Here is a 7253-nt window from a genome sequence, read left to right as displayed (position 1 = left end):
GCTTGCGCCTTACCTGTTAGTTTACACTGTAACATTAATGCCCAAACTTCAGTTGGCCATTTTAACGCGCTTGCAATGCGTTCAAAAGCTTGAAAATACGCTTCAACTTCTTTCTCACGGAAAGGAGGAACTATCGCAATATTTTTAGCCACATCAAAACGTGTGGACGACACAACTACCGACCCATTACCAGCCGAAGCAGAATCACTAGAGACGATATTCGAATTTGATAGACACAGCCTCCCTAGCAGGAACTACCCCTTTGTCAAGCAAAGCAGACATCAAACAAGCTTTTATTTCTGCTTTACGCTGTGTTCTAGAAATCGAAATTTCATAATGCTGAGCAATCAGAAGTAAATAATTTTTCCGACACACCTCTAACCCCTCAATACTAGGTTGATCTATGAATTGCTTTAAATCAAACGTTGCCATATTAACAAAAACCAAAACGGTGAGCAAATAAAGAAACATCCACACGCACACTCCGGTACTACCTACCCAATAACTTACTTCATTCTCAACTAGTCTTCGGAGGGTACCGATTAAGAGATTACTCTCTCCCCCGGAATACCTCCAAAAATAACAAACTAAAATAATAAACAAAAACAACAAACAGTAAACCGCTGCCAGAACTGGCGCTAGGCACAGCCCTGCTGGCTTACTCTAACTAACCGAAGAATGCGTCGGACAAATCAAATCCGCTCACCCCGCAACAAATAAATTACAAACAAACTCTTAGGAACCCACAACAATCATTATGTTATCGTGGTCTCGAATGAGCCCCCATTTATGTTACGAACCCCACTTTTAAAAGACTCGGTCCGATTTGCCTCCGATGTCGGGCATTTGTCGGCGATTTCGCAAAACCTGTCGGCAAGTGAAAAATCGGGCTAAAATCGTGCAGTGTGAACTCGGCATAAGAAGGAAAAACATAAAACAATATGACAAAACCTATAAATGGCTCCTACACACAAGTTTGTGTTTTCATGTATGTAACAAGGACAATTGAATCAATGAGAATCAATAAGTTGCATAAGCTCCAACTCATGCAAGTCTAGAGAATCGTGAGGGTTAATGAAGAGGGAGGGACTATCTTTAATTAGCTGAAACCTGTAGAGTAAAAAAAGACCAAAGGACAGCACCCCCACTTTGTGATTAGCTGTTGAACAATGGCTGGAAGTTGGTGTTTGTTTCAGGCTTTGGCAGTTTGTGCATTCTGTCATGCTGTTCCAAAGTGGAGTAATCTGCTCCAGAACCCTCAAGCTCTGATGATCCAGCAAACTGACCAGCGGTTTCAGCAGCCAGTTCAACAACAAACAAACCGACAGTTTCCTCAGCAGTTTCAGCTACAGAAACCAGTGGTGCAGACAGAGCCCCTTGATAAATGTGCTGTAGCTGATTATGAGCAGATCCAATGTGGACAACCTGGGATCAGTGGTGCTGAGTGTGAAGCTATCAACTGCTGCTTTAAAAGACAGCAGTGTTACTATGGGAGGGCAGGTAAGTGTTCTCAATGTTGTTCTGTTCATGTTAAATTGATCCTCAGCCTTCACCTGCTCTTGTGACTGTCCAGTGTATTAGAGACGGTCAGTTTGTGGTAGTGGTGGCTAGAGATGTTACTCTGCCTCGACTGAGTCTGGATTCGGTACGTCTACTGGGTGGAAACGACCCATCTTGCGCTCCTGTGGGAGTCCACACCTTACTTTGCTACATGCCAGTTCCCTGTGACCGCATGTGGCACGAGCATGATGGTGAGCAGCTGCTTCTGGTTTTATTCTGCATTGATTATGGACTGTATGCCAACAGTGTTGCTATTCACAGGAGGACCGTGGATATGTGGTGTATGAAAACAGAATGACCTCTTCGTATGAAGTGGGGATTGGACCGTTTGGTTCCATCACAAGGGACAGTCATTTTGAGTTAGTGATTTATGACTTGGTGTGAATGTTGTTCTCTGATAAATGCTACAAGCTCACCGTCTGTTGACCAGGTTTCTCTTCCAGTGTAGGTACTCTGGAACTTCTGTGGAAGCTCTCGTTGTGGAGGTCAACTCTGTTCCTCCACTGGTAGCTGCTCCTGGACCTCTCAGGGTGGAGCTCAGACTGGCCAATGGCCAATGTGTCACCAAAGGCTGTGCAGAAGGTAAGGTCTTGTCCCGTCATCCTAAAGCCTTTCAAACTCCAGCAGTTTCGGTTTAAACCCCAGTGTTCCTCAGGGGATGAGGCCTACACGTCCTACTAGAGTGATGCTGATTATCCCATCACAAAAGTACTGCGAGAGCCTGTGTATGTTGAGGTGTGCATTATGGAGCGGACCGACACCAACATTGTCCTGATGCTGGGCCGTTGTTGGGCGACATCAACCCCAGGTCCACTCAGTCTCCCCCAGTGGGACCTTCTGATCGATGGGTGAGTAATGCCATTCTTTATCCAGTTAGTCTGCTGGGAGACACTTTCTAACCTTTTTTCATCTTCAGATGCCCTTACCAGGATGACCGTTACCTGACCACACTGGTTCCAGTGACTGGATCGTCTGGTCTTCATTTCCCAACCCACTACAAGCGCTTTGTTGTGAAGATATTCACATTTGTAGATCCAGCCTCACTGGCTCCTTTGCAGGAAACTGTATGCCTCCCTTTACTTGAACATTTTAATTTTACTACTTGTGAATTCTATGACTTGAGCCTCTTTTTTCCCCTATCAGATCTTCATCCACTGCAGTACAGAGGTGTGCCATCCATCTTCTGGCTCTTGTGAGCAAAGCTGCACCAGGAAACGTGAGTTCTTGCTGTCTCGACTAGAGGAACTGAGAATTTATAAGTGCATTCACACTTAACATTTCTCTTTCAGGAAGAGACGCTCCTATCAAGGCTGTCTCTAGTGAACGGACTGTGGTTTCTAGTGGAGAAGTTACTCTGGTCATGTAAATCTAGTGTTTTTAATAAACTTTGCCGAACACCAAAAGCTTTGTCTATTGGTATTTTGGCTTTACAGAAGCTGGTATTACATCCTTGGTCCCCTTTTTTTTAAATTTTAATTAAAAAAAATTTTTTTCTTTCTTACTCCGAATCAGAATGAGCTTTATTGCCAGGTATGTTTTCACATACGAGGAATTGGTTTTCATGACCGAAGCTTCTGCAGTGCAACAATGACAGCGACAGAACAAAAACACGGATGATTAAAAAGAAAAATGTAAAAAGGAGCAAGTAAAGGAATAACAATATATAAATTTACAATTGTATGTGCAGGTATATTACAATGGACAATTGTGTGTACAGGTATATTACGTGCAAATTTGAGGTGCAGACTAAGTGTGTATGTTAGATAAATAAGTGTATGAGTGTATAAAGTGTGTGTTCCACAGTTATTGTCAATTGTTCATGAGATGGATTGCCTGAGGGAAGAAACTGTTCCTGTGTCTGGCCGTTCTGGTGCTCAGAGCTCTGTAGCGTCGACCAGATGGCAACAGTTCAAAGAGGGAGTGTGTTGGATGTGAGGGGTCCAGAGAGATTTTGTTAGCCCTCTTGCTCACTCTGGATGAGTACTATTCTTGAAGAGAAGGGAGGGTTGTACCCATGATTCGCTCAGCAGTCCGGACTACCCTCTGTAGTCTTCTGAGGTCAGATTTGGTAGCTGAGCTGAACCAGACAGTTATAGAAGTGCAGAGGATGGATTCAATGATAGCGGAGCAGAACGGTTTCAGCAGCTCCTGTGGCAGGTTGAACTTCCTCAGCTGGCGACGGAAGTACAACCTCTGCTGGGCCTTTTTAACAATGGAGTCTATGTGAGTGTCCCACTTCAGGTCCTGAGAGATTGTGGTGCCCAGGAACCCGAATGACTCCACTGCAGTCACAGTGCTGTCCATGATGGTGAGTGGGGGGAGTGCAGGGGGGTTTCTCCTGAAGTCCATGATCATCTCCACAGTTTTGAGCGTGTTAAGCTCCAGGTTGTTAAGACTGCACCAGACAGCCAGCTCTTTAACCTCCTGACTGTAAGCAGACTCGTCACCGTCCTGAATGAGGCCGATGAGTGTGGTGTCGTCTGCAAACTTCAGGAGCTTGACAGAGGGGTCTTTAGACATGCAGTCGTTGGTGTAGAGGGAGAAGAGCAGTGGAGAGAGAACACAACCCTGAGGAGCTCCAGTGCTGATCGTACGGGTGCTGGATGTGTATTTTCCCAGCCTCACTAGCTGCTGCCTGTCTGTCAGGAAGCTGTTGATCCACTGACAGACGGAGGTGGGCACGGAGAGCTGAGTTAGTTTGGGCAGGAGGAGGTTTGGGATGATAGTGTTAAAGGCCGAGCTGAAGTCCACGAACAGGATCCTCACATAAGTCCCTGGTCTGTCTAGATGTTGCAGAACATAATGCAGTCCCATGTTAACTGCATCGTCCACAGACCAGGGACTTATGTGAGGATCCTGTTCGTGGACTTCAGCTCGGCCTTTAACACTATCATCCCAAACCTCCTCCTGCCCAAACTAACTCAGCTCTCCGTGCCCACCTCCGTCTGTCACTGGATCAACAGCTTCCTGACAGACAGACAGCAGCTAGTGAGGCTGGGAAAATACACATCCAGCACCCATATAACCAGCACTGGAGCTCCTCAGGGTTGTGTTCTCTCCCCACAGCTCTTCTCCCTCTACACCAACGACTGCACGTCTAAAGACCCCTCTGTCAAGCTCCTGAAGTTTGCAGACGACACCACACTCATCGGCCTCATTCAGGACGGTGACGAGTCTGCTTACAGACAGGAGGTCGAGCAGCTGGCTGTCTGGTGCAGTCTCAACAACCTGAAGCTCAACACGCTCAAAACTGTGGAGATGACCGTGGACTTCAGGAGAAACCCCCCTGCACTCCCCCCACTCACCATCATGAACAGCACTGTGACTGCAGTGGAGTCATTCAGGTTCCTGGGCACCACAATCTCTCAGGACCTGAAGTGGGACACTCACATTGACTCCATTGTGAAAAAGGCCCAGCAGAGGTTGTATTTCCTTCGCCAGCTGAGGAAGTTCAACCTGCCACAGGAGCTGCTGAAACAGTTCTACTCCACCATCATAGAATCCATCCTCTGCACTTCAATAACTGTCTGGTTCAGCTCAGCTACCAAATCTGACCTCAGAAGACTACAGAGGGTAGTCCGGACTGCTGAGCGAATCATTGGTACAACCCTCCCTTCTCTCCAAGAACTGTACTCATCCAGAGTGAGCAAAAGGGCTGGCAAAATCACTCTGGACCCCTCACATCCAGCACACTCCCTCTTTGAACTGTTGCCATCTGGTCGACGCTACAGAGCACTGAGCACCAGAACGACCAGACACAGGAACAGTTTCTTCCCTCAGGCAATCCATCTCATGAACACTTAACAATAACTGTGGAACACACACTATTTATTCACTCATACACTTATTTATCTAACACACATACTCAGACTACACCTCAAATTTGCACATAATATACAGTACCTGTACATACAAAAACTGTCTATTGTAATATACCTGCACATACAACTGTCAATTTATATATTTTTATTCCTTATTTACTTGTTCTATTTTTTATTATCTGTGTTTTTTGTTCTGTCACTGTCATTCTGTTACACTGTGGAAGCTTCTGTCACGAAAACAAATTCCTCGTATGTGTAAACATACCTGGCAATAAAGCTCATTCTGATTCTGATTCTGATTCTGATGTGGGAGTGTGTGTGTGTGTGTGTTCATACACATGGGATGGCAGTGAATGTGTCAGGAATCAAGGGTTAATTCCAGCCTCAGGTTCAGTAAGTGTTTTGACGTATCTAGGCTAACACTAATGGCTCCTGCGTGCTTTCAGAGCTGACGGTGGAAATCACAGCTCTGGGGACGACGCTGAGTGTGATGACACACACACACACACACTGGTTCATTGAAACAAACTGTCAGAGAGAACCAGTTCATGGAAGAGAATTGGACTACCATAACTAAAAAGCAAACCATTCCGCAAAGGGCCAATGAGGTTTCAGCTTCTACTCTATAAGTTTCTATTCTTTCCTTTTCTCCTTATATGGCACTAAATGCCTCATTTCATATTTATGCAGTATATAAATTTGTATATTAAACATTAGACAATAAAACATTTTAAAAAATGAATCAAACAGTATGTTGTTTGTAATGAATGCCGCTGTAATTTATTTCATTTTATTTTAAGTCTACTTATATTTTTCATTCTTGTTTTGTTCTGGATACAACAGTACAACATTTAAAGGATTTGTTTTGGAGTAAGGGGATCTAAAATACATATTTATAATGTTTGTAAACATTTAATCTACTGGTATTTTACATGATTTTTGAATGTAATAATAAAATAAAATTGATATGTGATTTATCTGTTTTTTATTTTATTTTTTATTTTTTTCTTTCTCTCTCAACTTAAGTTTGACCGGGTGCGACATACTTAGGTGCGACTTAAACTCTGGAAAATAAGGTAAATTATAATAATTGTGCTGTATTATTAAAAAGTGCATATTTACAGATGGGGACCATTTGTACATCGTTACTCCCACCCTGTAACTCTGGATTTAATCACAGTTATTATTATTAGGTGGACCTATAGCCTATAAGGGGTCCCTGGCCTGAAAATTTTGAGAACCAAGAAACTGTTCCTGTGTCTGGTCGTTCTGGTGCTCAGTGCTCTGTAGCGTCGACCAGATGGCAACAGTTCAAAGAGGGAGTGTGCTGGATGTGAGGGGTCCAGAGTGATTTTGCCAGCCCTTTTGCTCACTCTGGATAAGTACAGTTCTTGGAGAGAAGGGAGGGTTGTACCAGTGATTCGCTCAGCAGTCCGGACTATCCTCTGTAGTCTTCTGAGGTCAGATTTGGTAGCTGAGCTGAACCAGACAGTTATAGAAGTGCAGAGGATGGATTCAATGATAGCGGAGCAGAACGGTTTCAGCAGCTCCTGTGGCAGGTTGAACTTCCTCAGCTGGCGACGGAAGTACAACCTCTGCTGGGCCTTTTTGATAATGGACTCCATGTGATTGTCCCACTTCAGGTCCTGAGAGATTGTGGTGCCCAGGAACCTGAATGACCCCACTGCAGTCACAGTGCTGTCCATGATGGTGAGCGGGGGGAGAGCATGGGGGCTTCTCCTGAAGTCCACGATAATGACTGGCGACAGCGGCTGCTGTCAATGCAGGGATCCAATACACCCTTGTTTTCTTTCTCAGCTCTTTACGTTCACTTAAGACATAACCGATTGTATTTATGGGATATTTTGATAT

The 7253-nt window shown here is 44.6% G+C and overlaps 1 pseudogene; it reads left to right on the top strand.

The window, feature by feature from the left end:
• Nucleotides 1–1488: 1488 nt before the first annotated feature.
• Nucleotides 1489–2963, top strand: LOC107756042 (zona pellucida sperm-binding protein 4-like; annotated as a pseudogene).
• The last annotated feature ends 4290 nt before the right edge of the window (nucleotides 2964–7253 follow it).

This window comes from Sinocyclocheilus rhinocerous, unplaced genomic scaffold (assembly GCF_001515625.1).
Source record: "Sinocyclocheilus rhinocerous isolate Xijiao unplaced genomic scaffold, SAMN03320098_v1.1 scaffold1074, whole genome shotgun sequence".
Classification (NCBI taxonomy): Eukaryota; Metazoa; Chordata; class Actinopteri; order Cypriniformes; family Cyprinidae; genus Sinocyclocheilus; species Sinocyclocheilus rhinocerous.
This window is presented reverse-complemented; position numbering and strand designations above follow the sequence as displayed.